A 15,201-nucleotide genomic window follows, 5' to 3' on the forward strand; every position below is an offset into this window, starting at 1 on the left:
ATTTCTTGTTTTTCAGAGGATTGCAGAATCATATTAATTTTGTGTGGTGCAGGAGCAGACTGGGAGTCCAACAAGAGTTAGAAAGATCTTTTGGATTCATTATCAGAAACATAAATACTTGGAAAAGTATATATACATATAAATAGGTAGAAAAAGAATTCACAGAAACAGAAAATGAAGGGCTGGAAATGTACAAGTGGGAGTTTTATAAGCTGAACTCTGCAATCATTGGAGAGAAAGAGAAAACCTGCAGGTGTAACTCCCTTAAATTCCCTGACTTTACAGCAGGGCAAAGCTGGCTTGCACTGGGAAATGAATGATTGAGCAGGTGCAAGAAGTGAATGGCATTAACTGTGTAAATAGCAGCTGATTTTCAATAATCAGGCTCCCAGAAGGGATCCTCTGCCTATGCCATTTCCATATTACCCACAACCCTTCCTATCTATCCACCTCTGACAAATCAGTAATAAAGAACAGAGCTTCCTTTAGGATTTATGTCAAATATTAACGCTCCAGGACAGATGCGGTAGGGCAGATCACAATATATTTACCCTGGGGTCAGAGGTATGTTTTGTCAGAAGCAGGCAAGCTGAGTTTCTAAGACTGAAGTACTGATGTGGCATTATCCACTTCTGTACCAACTCTCCTCCAGGCTTTTCGTGTGATTCCAGGTGGTCTTTGTGTAACCACATCCACCTTCAAGCTGGTCTAAGAGTTGAGTTAGCTAGTGACCAGATTGTATGGACAGATGTGGGATGGGTGTGTGTTTGCTGCCTCAGGGTATGTTACACCGCTTAAGAGCCAGGTGTTAGGCTGGGGGTGTTGATGTGAGGTCTGCCACAGATTTAGCCGTTAAAATGGCATAAAAGAGGTTATCTATCTCCCTAGTTTGCCACTTGAGTTTCTGTCTCGGGTTTGCACAGACCAAATCTGTCTATCGTTTCTTCACTTCCCTATATATCACACAAAGGCACAGTCTACAGTTTCCCTTCTCTCTCCTCCCGCTCAAATTATACCCCAGGAATAACTCTTGCATGACGGTAACGTGAATCACATGCCCCTGTATGTTCAATGTAGCTATAAGGTACCCAGTGTCTGCGGGGAAAAGAAAAACCAAAATCTAATTCACATGTCAAAATTTGGATTTCATAGCCCAGGCACTTGATGATTCTGAAAACTTTAGCCTTGCTAATTTTTGTTTGAACATAAATAAAAGCATAGAAAATTCATAGCAAAGCCAAAAAGGGGGTGGCAGGTTCACTGACTGTAGTGAAACCTGTGGCATCAGCTGGTCACTAAATAGCCTTTGTATACTAGGAGAGAAGTAGCATTTTGCTGACATTCACTCCCCTGTTTGACTCCAGAGCTGGCAATATCTGGTGGTAAATGGCAACCACCTCTCAGAGCTGTCATTTCAGGCTTCCGCTGATACAGCATCTTCATTTATGTTGGGTTCTAATTTTGAAGGTTAATTTTCCAATTATAAGTGCTGTACACATTTTTTAAACAAAAGCCAGGTTTTTGAAGTGGCCACCAGGGAGAAGGATGAACAACTCTAACAGGTTCAATTCATCTGCTGCTTCGGGGCATAACAACAGTTCTTAGAAGCAATTGTTCCTCTTTGCTGAACTGCATAGGCAAATGTGAGACATCCATATACAGACGCCTTTCCTTTATCATGCCCTTGGATTATTCTTTCACTTGAGGACTCCCAGGTATTTCTTGCTGAGAATCGCTCTTTCATGTTGTTTTCAGGGAGCAGCCCACTTGTTACCCCTGTTAGTCTCAGCAGTGCTCCTAGAGAGACCCAAGTCCTTGTCCCTCCTTCAGCTGATTAAACTCTTTCTCAGTGCTGGGGGAGCACATGTGCACACCCACATAACCTGCTCATTACCTGCTCGGCTTGACCAATGTTTGCAGCAAGTGGGAAACCTTTACTTAGGTTTGTAGTAAAGAAATCAGATCTGTATTACTGCTACACCTTACTGCTCTGTTGTTCTGTATTAATCCAGGGGAATTTTGTAAAGCCAGGCTTGTTCATCATGGTTACCTGGACAAACCATTAGGAAACTTGAAGGAACAAAGCAACATCCAGAGACTCACAGGCAAACCCCTTATTCAGATTGCAGGCTCATCATAGACGTCTGTAATTACCCAGAATGTTGTTTGCCTTACATATTTGGTAACAGCACCTCGGTGAGTTTAATATCCTGTAACTAATTCTTTGATTAATGTCATATTTCCCTAAATAGGGTACTTGCCTCCTGGCATGCATGAAACATTAGTTGCAAGGGCTTTAGGAGTTGTCCATGTTAAGGCAGTTAGGGATTTTTAGCAGCACTTGCCAGGTTGCTCAGAGTGGCTGTATCTTGAGGGGCTGGGATGCAGATGTGTGGTGGTCTCATGTAAGAGCCCATAGGCCCCAGTCACATGTTGTATGTCAGCTGAGTCACAAGGTACCCAGGGATTACATGTTTGTTTTCCTTTGGCCCAAGACTGAGGGGATCCTTTATGCTTCAGTCTTGCCAGCAATCCTTTGCTGAGAAAGCCTGTGTGACTCAAGAAGTTTCATTCTTTGTGTCTCTCTGTGCATCACCCAGATGTTCCTATAGTGATGTCTTCAAAGGCTTCTGCAAGGAAACTCAATCCTCAAAGGCTCAGCTAAAGGAAAGCAAACACAAGATGATCCGCTAACATATATCACTCAGCTTGGTTCCAAAATTACTTTAATAGGGGAATAAGCATCACAGCTCAGAAGGCTACCATGCTGCTCCATCAAACACCAGAGACAGCTTTCAAGGACCAGAAATGTCACTTCATAATGACAGCATTTATTTATTTATCTATTAAGATCTTTTTAAAAAAACCCAACGCTGCCTGTTCTCAAGCCTTAAGTAACATTCCCCCTTGGAGCTCAGTTCTTCTTTTAGTGACACTCTTCAGCCTTTCTTCACTTCTCTCTGTATTTTTCCACTATGCAGTGGCTCTTCAGGTAGTGAGGCTGTGTGCTTTCTTATGGGTAGGCTGGAAGCCTGCAAACCACAGGATGCTTCAAACATGGGGAGAACAACTGCCGTGGCAAATTCCTCCTTGCTCTCTACGTGCTACTGCCCTCACAGAGATTGTTTTTCCATAATGTCCCTCTCAGGCACTGCAGGCTGGCTGAGAGTGTGGGGAACCTCAGGTTGTTTCACTGAGGCTCAGGGGTTTCCTTAGGGTTACTCTAAAGGGAGGGTGCAGAGGCACAAATCTGTGTCACTGTGTCTCCACACAGTGAAGCTGTTAACCCAGAGTCGTCGTGCCGTTGCTTTGCAGCATAGCAGGGGTGTTTGATATCGTACGTTGAAGCGGTTTATGGATGAGAGCTTGCATCTCTGACAGGGAATCGCCTTGCTATAGGCAGGCATTCCTATGCATGGTCTGGCTTAATTTTATTGTATTCCCCTCTGCAGAGAGGACAGGTTTATTCTGAGCAACGGAAACAATCCACCAGCTCTGTTCATTCCAGTTAAGTGTAAGGCATAGTACCTTACCTTTAAATGTCCCTTAAAATAACAACAGGATGTTTACTTTTCAGCTGGAGACCGTAAAAGTCCTGCTGCAGTGTTACACCTACTCCCCTCAGCTACAACAAAATACATCAGAGGCCTTGTGGTTTATGTCCCCTTCCCAACACAGCAAGGAGCAGTCACAGCCCTCACCCTGAGCTGGGTGACTGCTCCCTTCACATCTCTGGCTGTCAGGCAAAGGCAGGAGCCATGAGCTGGGAGCCCTGTTCGGCTCAGTGTCTCAAGTTTGGTAGTTATTTATTGCACCTGAATCTTTGTGAAATGTTTGTGTCATGAGAAACAGATTTAAATTGGATGGTTCATTGATTTGATTAAGAAAAGTGATTAGTATGGAATTGAAAACCTGTTAGTCAAAGATTTTTAACCCAGCTGTTCCTGGGCGGGGGGGAAGGAAAATCAGATGGGATTTTACTGCTGATTCCAGCACTGAGTGCAGTTTGCTTTACAAGCTGTTGCAAAGCTAAAGGCACGGAAGCTGGAGCATTTGGTTATGAGAAAGGAAAATATTTCAGCCTGTGTCACATCTCTGCTTCGCTTTGACTAGAAGAGAAAGGTGCAGGGCCATATATGCGCATGTATGGAGATGAGGTGAGAAATGTGTGACTGGATTCCTCCTTCTGAGGGAGAGCTGCCATGCAAAATGCAGGTCATTTTTTATTACATTTAGTGCACGAAAACTCTTGCAACAGTTCAAAACTTGACTGCTTTCCTTTTGTAAACAAGTGATGGGAGAAGCAATAGCCTGAAAGAATGACACAGGACTGTAGCTGCTAGGTGAGTAAGTTAGCACCTGCTTCTGCCCTGTGCCCTGTTAGACTGGACTGCAGTTCTGCTTGGCATCTCTCTGAAGGCTCTAATGATGTCAAGCTGCACAGTCCAGTGCCAAAGGCTTAACCAGGCATACTCTAAAAAATACAGAGAAATGCAGCACAAAACTACTTATTTACCTGCCTCAGAGCTGAAAGGTGGTGGATAATAACTCGGACCGTTGTGCGTAGCAAGTGGTTCACGAAAGCCAATTGCACAGGCTGCAAGACTGATAAGAAAAAAAGGTGTCTGTATTGAATGGGTCAAACAGGCACCTTATAGGTCCTGGTTTCCCCACACCATGGCCCATAGAGCTGTTTAGGGCTGTATCAGTAAAAGTAAGAGCACAATCAGGACTAGAGTGTCACAAGTCTGCAAACAAGAAATATCCTATTTAATTCACAGTTTTCAGACAGCTTGGGGACACAGGCTGGCAGACGGGGCCACCCTAGTTGCTTTTGCGAGTGAAGTGGTATGTACATGGACTGGCATTGCCCTCTGCTGGCTGGCACTCCGGGTGGGTGATGCTGGGCACACGGCGTGCGTGGGGCTTTTTGGGATGCTGCTGTGTTCCTTGCCGTGTTCATCAGTCTCTCCTTCCCTCTGCATAACTCATGGCCCAACGGCAGTTCTGCTTTCCTGCTCCTCTGGTGGCAGCTGGGAAGGGTCCAACTTCACCCTTCTGTATTTGGCACCTTGTTCCATTTATTTTTCTCTCATGGGTGTAGTTATTGCCTTGTCTTCCTCTTCTCTCTCTCAGTACAAAAGTTACTGCCCCTGTGTGTGAGGGACATCATTGCCCGCTGTGTTAGCAACTGCATGGAAGTGTAGCTAGAGTTTTTAACAAGTCAGCTAGCAAATTTTAACCACTGCAGTGCAAAACACTGAATAAACAGGGCAGGATCCCTTTGGAGGGAGTCTGGAAGCTGAAAAAGTTTTATCTCAGTTTTATTTACTTTCAGTTTACTGGTTAATGACTTTCTGCTCTTGCCTGTTTCTGGGGCACTATTCCCTGAAGGGCACAGGCCCATTGCTTTTAGTGATGTTGCATTAAAAAAGAACAAAGCTCACAGCCCTAAGAAGAGTCTTTACTATTCTTCCCATACTGCATTAAACACATTACATTTTGTAGTCTTGCCATTGGAGAGCTGGTATCTTCCCAGGAGACTATGGCTCTCTCAAATAAGGTACAGGAGCTAAGGGAAGTGCAAGCCAATTTTCAGGGGTGTAGAATGGAAATGGAGAGATTTTTACCAGTTCCTATCTCACAGCAACAACAGATGAACTAGTCCAAGGGACTGAGTTTGTCTTTTGCCCTTGCCCAGCACTGCTTCCCTCCACCAGAAGGGCTTAAGCTGATGCCTGATGGGTTGCACAGTGGGGTTTTTTGCTGGAGTGGATGAAGTTAAGAAAGCACAGAGGAAAGGCTGGTTGGAAGTTATTTCCTGCAATACTAGCAACCCACACTCAGAGCTAGGTAACACTACTGGCTACAGTTTTCCTTCTTTGATTTGACATCCAAAGTCTTCCCATTGAAACACTGCAGATACCTCTGGCTGGCAGATCAACCGATCATTGGGAGGAGGAAAGAGTAGCCATGAAAACAGAGTGGGCATCACTCATATCAAATACAGCCAACAAACATTGTTGATACTTAACAGTGCTCAGCTCCCTGTTGTGCCAGTGCAATAGGCATAGCAATTAGCACCAAAATAAACACCCTTGGTAGTGGCAGCCAGCAACACTGGGCCATGAAGCAAAGATCTAGAAGAGCATGGGATGAAAAGAAGCTGAAAAAGGTCTGAAAATACTTGTGGCAAAGGACTGTGAAGGATACTCAGTAGGGAAAGGCCCAATGCTTGTGAAGGTCCTTGCTGTCTGGGGCTGAGGACCTAGATACAATCCAGATGGACCCCACTGACAGGTGAGCTGTATCAGCACAGTCCAGGGTAATAGAGTTTGACAGACACAGGGACAAAGTCAGTGTTAAGTACCTCATGCTCGGAGGATTATCATAAAACACTGAAAATGCAGGTGAGTCACCTTAATGAGCTGGGACGAGGTGCCCTCTGCATTTTCCAGTCCTAAGGGAAAGCCTTCAAAGGGAAGCAGAAAGCCCTAATGTGGCCATGAAACCATGTGGCTTCCATATCTGGCTCTGCAGTAACCTTGGATAACCTACCACATCCCTTAGCGTCTGTGCTTAGCTATACAAAAAATCAGGACACTCTTGCAATTGCTTTGCAAACTGTCTGGTATGATGATATGTTCTTGTTGTGATTGATGGCGGTGCTCCTGTGGTGGAGCAAATTTCAAAACAACTGTTATGGAGTACAGCATACACTGGGGCTTTATTTCATGCAATGTTATTGCTAGTCAGTGGCTTGGATCCTGCTCCTGCCAGCTGAGCAGGACAGAGAAGATGGCTTGATCTCTTCCCCTGAGTATATGGGACAATATACTCTGATGAACACAGGCTGATGGTCCTTGGAGACATAACAGCAACAAAGAACATCATCCATAGTCTTGAATTCCCCCAGGTAAGATGTACTGCTCTCAGCTCAGCACCGCTCTTCGATGGCTCTCTGTGTGGCATGGAAGTGTGGAGAATCGGGTGCAAGATCCTTCTCATGACTAATGATGAACAGGAATCAGCAGTTTGCTCAGTGTTATTTTGTACTCAAGATGATTGGCAACAACAACAGAAATACGGATGGTAACTCATGTAGAACTTGAGAAGCTGCTGCCCGGAAACTTTACCCTGAAGGGTCAGCAGTAGAGTGATGCTAATCTAGTCTGAAAACAGCTGTTCCTTGGGGAGCAGAAAACAATTCTGTTGGGGAAATCATGAGTGTAATGATTTTTTGTTTTTATCTGAAACTTTATCTGCCTGTTTCCTGCTGCATTTTTTGATTGTTTTTTTGGTTTTGGTTTCAGCAAAGACAACGGTTTCATCCAGAGGGCCACCCACTTATGATATGCATTGTTGCCTGCACTCTGTGAGCGAGAGCAATGGGGAGAAGGAGGAAAAACAAGTTGTGGTTAATTATAGCCACTGTTTTGCCACTAGAGACTCCTGGAAAATATCAGTCACCTTCCTGAGTACCTCATAGCAGCTATGACAGGTTTAACAACCCAAACAAGGTGAAATTCTGTATCAGGTAGAAAGAAATCTCTGAGGATGCATTGGAAACCCTGAAGGAGCGTAAGTAATAAGTCAGATTGACATTATGTTTGGGGATAAGGTTAACCAAGAGACGTTCTTGGCAAAGGACCCAAGGACTGAATAGCTGTTCCCCTGGGAGTCTGGGCCTGCTTTCTCTCAAGTGACTGGTAACTTGGGAAGCCCAGTCTAGAGCAGGGAGACAGCCAAATCAGCTCCAGAACGTGTACACTTATGCCCCACAGTACCTAGAGCACAATAGTTGATCCACTTCCCTTATGCTCAGACCAGAGGATATAAGTTCTTCTGACATTAAGCCCCTTTGAGAGTTGTACCAACTAGGGGATGGCAGTCCCATACCTGTCACCTTCAGAGAGTTCTGCTCCAGGATGAGGAAGACATTTCTGGGACGAGGTACCCAGGGGAGTTTGGACTGCTGCTGCTTGTGGTGGAAGCAGAGAAAACCAAGTTTTGTCAGCCAAGTCCTTTGAGAACAACTATCCTGGAACCCATTTTTGTGGGAATAAGGGAGCACTTAGGGAGGAACAGGGTTTAGGATATGTTAATATGTGTCAATATGCAAAGTCAGTGCTTATGGACCGGGCAAGTTCCGGGGAAGCCTTTGCTGGGCCTTGTCTCAGTTTCTTCCCTCTGAAAAAGAAAAGGGGATCAGGCTCAGACCCTCTGCCTATCAGTCTCTCTTACATGCATCGTGGCACAGGGACAGCACACCTCTTCAGACCAGGGTGTCCCAAGCTCTTTATATCATTTATATCCAGGGGACTGGATTATCTGCAGACACCATAAAGCCACAGGTGCTTAAAGCAGTGATTGCAACATGCTTTACGCAGGTTATTGTGGTAATGCTCGGAGGGATCTGAATCAGTTGGGATTCTCAATGAGCCAAATAAACTAATTCCTGTCTGTACAGCCAGCCCAAAGAAGACGGTATTATAGCACAGCTGGGTTATCTGGTAAAATTGACAGAAATTTTACTCATGCTTGGAATAAAAGTGAAGAAGAGTTCTGCAATCGGCTTGGCTGAAGGGCATATAAGCCTGGAAGTGTAAATATGCTTTGTGATGCTCTCTAGTGACTTGCATGCCTTGAGTAAGTTGAGGGAAGACAGGCTATGAATCTAAATTGCAGTTGTCGTTCCTGGATAATTCTGTGGGTGGCCCAATGTAATCAATGTTTTATCTCAGACCCAGTCTGATTTCTCAGCCTACAAAAAAGCCAATACTCTTCAATGAGACAAAAAAAAGGGAATGTTTAATCCTTTGTGAAAAAACCTAATGCTTTTAACTGAGGTTTCCACTTCATTTATGACAGTGGGCTCTATCCCTCTGTCCTGGGAATCCGCATAATTTCAGGAAGCCGAAGAAAAAGTTGTCTTAGGAAGGCATGTCCTTTTGCTCCGAATGCTATAGTTAGCTAAATGTCACCTCTAGAAACATTGTAATTCAAGTTAGCGGGCTATATGGGAATATTTCTGAGAATTTGATTTGCTTAAATCTGTCTTTGTGCCCATAATCTCAGATCCTAGCATTGCCCTTTCAAAATGCCAAATGCAACAGCTTGGATCATTAGCACACTTTGAATTCTGTTATTTGGGTCGTTCAAATGTGACTCCTGTCCTTTAGACAGACACTTTCATGCTGTGGGGGGAGCGGGGTGGGGAAGAGGGGATAATATTTAAAATACCGTAGGACAATTTTGATGTTGTGTACAGCATTGTAACTCCAATGAAACCTAATAGACCTATGCCAAGATTAATTGACATGAAAAATTTACCCGGGTGTGAGAGGTTTATTACTAACCCATTTCTCTCTTTGAAATTTCATTTCCCCTGCAATATTTCTTATCAAGTTTCCTCACTACACACTTGACTTTGAATTGTATTTCTTCTCTAAGAGCCTAACTTTCTCCTGGGTGATTCCATACAGAAATCTTATTGAGGAGGAAGAAGAGGCAGAGCTTTGGGCAGCCTCCTTCCAGTTTGCACAGGCTGCCACCCAGCCGTTCGGGCTGCACAATTGCCAGGGTTGCAGGGAGATGTTCGTTGAGCTCTGTGGTATTTGCAAACCCTCCTGATCTCTGCTGTCTGTTGCATTTTCTCTCTTATTTTGGATATTTTCTCAATTCCACAGCGCAGTTTGTAATCAAAGTGATGCTAATCTGGTGCTGCAATCTTGCCAGAGAAATTGTGTTTTACCTGAAGGCACTGGGCTGGGGAAGTGGAAGGGCATAAATGGGGATCTAGCAGAGATGACAGTAAGATAACACAGTAAGATTAAATGCAAGTGAGGAAAAGAGATGAGCAAGACTGGGTTTTGAGGAGGAACTGGAAGTGTGTGTGGGGAAAAAGCAGAGAGGAAAAGAAGGAAGGACAATTAGAAGGGATGAAGGGAGAGAAACAAAAGAAGAGAGAGAGAAATTGAAAAACAGCAGTATGAGATGCCACAGACATGACAAAAAAAGTGATCAAATAGAAAGAAAAGTGACACCAGAATGAGTTAATTGAAAATAAATTCTAACAAACAGTTGAATTCCAAAGTGCTACCTATTGCTACCAATAACACTACTGTATGTTGTGTTGCTTTCCATTGGTCTAACATATACACCAGGCTGGATACTTCCAGCATTATGTTTTATCACACACCTTTAAATACTTAATTATTTGTCAATAGAAAACTTCTGGGTACACAGCTATTCAGGCTTTTGGCCAACTCCACTCACATCCACACAAGGGAGTGTGTTGCCTTTGTATGTATATACCACCTTCTGTGTATGTGTTGACAGAGGGAGAGTATTTGCTCCAAAGCTGCCATATACTATCCTGAAATTACATGTCATAATTGTAATGATGTACCTTGTAACACATGCAGACAGAGAAACCAAATGAAGGTTTCACTGATGACCTTAATTTTGACATTTCCCAGCTTTCAAATGCTTGCATTTACAGCTTTCATGTTTTTTAATATTTTCCCTCTGCAATTATAAACAATACTTTGCATTTCCCTGTATTCTGCCTGAGAATCAGAGTGTTCTGTAAATATTTTTGTGATTAGTCATGACAACAGCCTTTTGAGGTAACTATTACCATTACTTTGGCTTTTGAAATGAAGACATGCAGAGATCGTGCTTTACTGAGAGTCACACAGGGTGCCAGTGGATCAGAAGTGACAGTCTCTAACTTCTACACCCTGACCTGTGTTTTGACCTTCATCCACACTTCTTTTTCAGCTAAAAAAGTCCTTTTTAAGATCACAGAATTGTATTTGTGACTCTGCCTAAGGCCACCTCTCCTCCACAGTAAGTCTGAACAAGATGCTCATTAACCAGAGCATCCCCACTCAGCCTGGGGTTCACTGCGAAGGGCCACATGAAAAGTTTATTAATAACAAAATGGCCTAGAAAAGTTTGGATAGCTCTTCTTTAAGAGCTATCTGACTTACTAATGACAGAGCATCATTCAATCCTTGTTAGCTGAGTTTAAATTTTATCTCCTTGAAATAGTTTCTTATGTGTTCATCAGTAAAAGTCTTCTGTGCATCATGTTGCCTTTTGAGAGAGCGGTCCCTGTCTGTTGGTTAGCTAATTACTTATATTTTCCTCCTGCCTGGTAAACAGATCTCCCCTTGTTCTTATCGCAGTTCACGCCTCACTTGTTTTCTGGTACACTGCTTTATTTCTTCTGTCAAGCTATTAAGGTCCTCTTTCAAGACAAGAAATAATAAGCACTAAAAGCAAGTCCAGACTGAAACTTTATAGTGCTTTGGCTCTCTACAGGCAAAATACTTCGCGAATTCAGAGCAAACAAATCTTCACTCTGCCTGCACTTGCTCACCTTTTCACTTTGTTCTTTCCCCTATGGCCCGTTCACATCTCTTAAGAGGTACCTATTCTGTTTCCATCCCTAAATGCCTTCACAGAGCTTTTCCAGACCGTCTTCCTTGGCTCTCTCCTAGAACATATCTTTCTTGTCTCTAGACTGAGCCACCTTGGTTGGGTACCATCCCTGGAACTCAGGACAGTGTGTGAAGCCACTCTGAGGAGCCAGTGGTAGTAGCAGAAGCAGGAAAAAGAGCTGGGCTGCATGTCCTATGGTTTTGTCTAGCATTAATAATAGGAGTTTGTGTCACCTCAGCCCCCAACCAGCAGTGGCCCTGCTCCACAGTTACAAACCACTTTGTGAAAATTACTCCTCCCTGACACCTCTTCTGAAACAGACCTTTCTTGACATCCTGTCTCTTCCCTCCTCTTTGCCTCCTCGATCATGTGAATTGGACTGATGGATAGGCTGATAGTGTAAAGCAGCCTTTGCTGAAATAAGGGGAAGATTGAGGTGTAAAACCTGGTGTCAGGGTTGTATTTCTGCCTGTGTGCTTTGGAGCTTCTGACTTTTCTCCACTTAGTGACGAATGGCAGGAGGAGGGGAAAGGAGGTGTGAGAGGCCCCCCTGCTTTCATTAGAGGAAGAATGCTTAGTGTGCGGTAAATTTCTCATATTTCCAACTCATTCTAGAGCACTTTTGCCAAGGTTTAAGAGTTATAGGTCTATAAGTCAAATACCTTGCAAAATAGGTGCCATTATTCTCCCATTTTTCACCTGAGCTTGTGAGCAGACCCCCATATATCTTTGGGTCACTCTGCAGCACAGATATCTTCCATGTTCTATTATCTTATATCAATTAAACTCCAGTGGGGAGGTGATATATGAATGTATTTCATCAAAATAATCATGCCCAGAGCCTGGCGATGGTGCTCCAACAAAAGCCATGTCACAGATACAGCATGCCAGGAGGTGGCATCAGAACTTATTCTGGTTGTAATCAGTGGCTCCTACAGGGCAGCACCACATCAGATACATCAGCATCTATCATGTTAGACCCATGGCCCACACCCTGCCACTGCTCCAGTGTCCAGGTGCTTCACAGCATGCCTCTTCCCTTGCAGCCACACTGAGAAGAAGAGAAACATTCCTGCCTCTGTTTTGTGGTGAGATAACTGAGATACCACCAGGCTAATTCACTTACCCAGGAGACTCTTTCTGAGGATTAAGGATGACTAGGAGAAGAAGGGATCCACCTGAAAAATAGGGATGAAGAAAAAGCAGGCGTTCTTTCCGCCCCCCCCCCCCCCCCCCCCGTCTTTAACAACACTGACAGATCTTGGGCTGCCCGGTCCTCTGAGTTAGAGTACCATGACTGCAGGAATAGTGACATTAGGAAATATTTCTTTACTAAGAGGGCAGTCAAACACTGGAACAGGCCTCCTAGAGAGGTGGTCAATGCCCCAGTCCTGTCAGTGTTTAAGAGGCATTTGGACAATGCCCTTAATAACTTTTGATCAGTCCTGAAGTGGTCAGGCAGTTTGACTAGATGATCATTGTAGGTCCCTTCCAATGGAAATATTCATCTATTGTATTCTAGTCTACTTTTTCATTGTGAGGGTGGTTGATCACCGGAAGAGATTGCCCAGAGAGGCTGTAGAGTTTTGAGATACTCGAAACCCAACCAAGCATGGCCCTGAAGCAACTTTTCTGCTCTAGGAGACCATAGTATGAGCAGGAGGGCTGAACAAGACTGTCTCCAGAGGTGCCTTCCACACTCAACAGCCCTGCCATTCTGCACCTCTGTGGGTCATGCAGAGCTCCTGGGCTAGGGCCTGGCTGCAGATTTGTTCCATTGGGTATTAGTGGTGAAATAACCTTAAAACAGATTTCATTTCTTTAGAAACGGGAGGCAACAGTGTTGTTCCTCAGCACACACTTGGCTTACTTTAGATATTGGGGGGATTTTAGTGTTAGATAAAAGCTTATGGCCCAGTGTATGCACTCATCTATCAATTTTCAGAAAAGTTGCTTGTGGGTTTTTCTGTACTGTTATGGCTGCCTGGAAATACCCCCATTCACTGGCATAGCATGCTTCTCTGAGCTTTGTACCTGACACCAGGTCACATAAAGAGGGAGAATGCTTAGTCAGGTATTCTACATGTTCACTGGCTTTTTAACAGGTTGTGAACTGAATATTAATCTAGTTCCTGCTGTTTTCTCTGCAATTACACCAAACCAGCACCACAGTCTTTACTAGGTGCAGTGACTTTTTCAGATGCCTTTTAACATTTTTCCCCTGTACCAGCTCTCTGAGAGACCTGACACAGAGGTGAAACGGCGTCACGACTCAGACACTGAAAACAATACCATAGGGCTGTATCATCTTGTCTCATCTGATAGCTTTCAGCCAACAGGTATGCCACTTGATCAGCTGGTTGAATGGTCTTTACTAAGCCTACACTACCCAAAGTGTAGTAGCCTACACTACCAAAGGCTCTGATGCCTGTAGTATTGAGATTGGTGGGGGCCTTTCCCCTCAGCCTCATCACTGCACGCAGCCCATCTCAGGATCAGCCCTGTCCCACGCTTGCTCTGCAGAGTCATCACTGCCGGTTCCTGCAGCCCTGAGGAGGAGAAGGGCAAGCCAGCCAAAGGCTTACCATATCCAATGCCTATAGGGACAGAGGCTGCAGCTAAGGAGACATCAGTGATTTCCACCAGGAGACAGAGAATCTTGTCAGCAGCAAGGACAGGGCACTGCCTTCCCCAGCAGTGGGGAGGAGAAGCGTAATACTGCAGCAAATCTTGAGTGACGGCAACCACCATGCAGGCACCATGCATGTGCTCAAGCTCCATGGGCAGCTACTTGGAGGAGTCCATGGCACCTCTTCACACGGCTGTCCCACCTCAGCAGCTGCAACACTTGCACCTTGCACAGACAGCCAGGTTCGTACATCAGCTGAGTTCAGTCTTGCACCCTGATTATGGAGACACTGTCCTGATGCATCTGATGGGATGCTTGCCCACGTGATGCACCCTCAGCAGAGGTAGCAGTGGTAAATGAGGGAGGTGGAAGAGCTACAAGACGTCTGGGCCGGCTTAGCTCTTTGCAGGATATTTGGGCATTGCAGAGTTCTCTTTTTGAATCTTTAACTTTTTCGCCTTTCTCATTTTGGCATATATAAGGTTAGGATTCTTGTCTACACTGTATTATGGATATCTCAGAAGGCACAGTAACATCTACCCTTTCTTTGGTACACCTCTACTCAGTTTCAATTGATCTTTTACGGGAGACAGAAAAAGAGTATGCAAGTAATCCTGTCACCTTTCTGGGCAGGGGCACAGGCAGAATAGAGGGCAAAATAACAGGCCCTGGCTCCTGGGTCAGGGTTGCCCTGAACAGAAGAGGTCAGGTGGGAAGTCATTCTTGGGGCAAATCTTGGATTTTGAGATGTTTCCCTATCCATCTACTGCTTTACTTTCTGCAGGGCATTTGACGCACCTGCATTTTTTCTACTAGCTCCTAACCTACCCCTCATGGATGTAAAAGAGCTGCAGCATGGCAATTAGAAGAAGCCTGGGCAGGGATGACAAGCCAATGTGTATACACGACTGTGGCAGGAACTTGCAGAGGATCCTGTTCCCCCTAGCACAGGCCTTTACAGGGAAATCTTCCCATCACCTTGCAGATAAGGATGTGCATGTGTCCCTGGGAGCTGTATTTGATAATAAGCTTTCAAGTGATGGTAGTGGTGTGGAGGAAGACTGCTAGCACTGATGATCTCTCCTGTTGTAGGAAAATAATCAAGAGCCCATAAAAACCCA

The sequence above is a fragment of the Phalacrocorax carbo genome, chromosome 1 (genome assembly GCF_963921805.1).
Source record: "Phalacrocorax carbo chromosome 1, bPhaCar2.1, whole genome shotgun sequence".
NCBI classification, from domain to species: domain Eukaryota; kingdom Metazoa; phylum Chordata; class Aves; order Suliformes; family Phalacrocoracidae; genus Phalacrocorax; species Phalacrocorax carbo.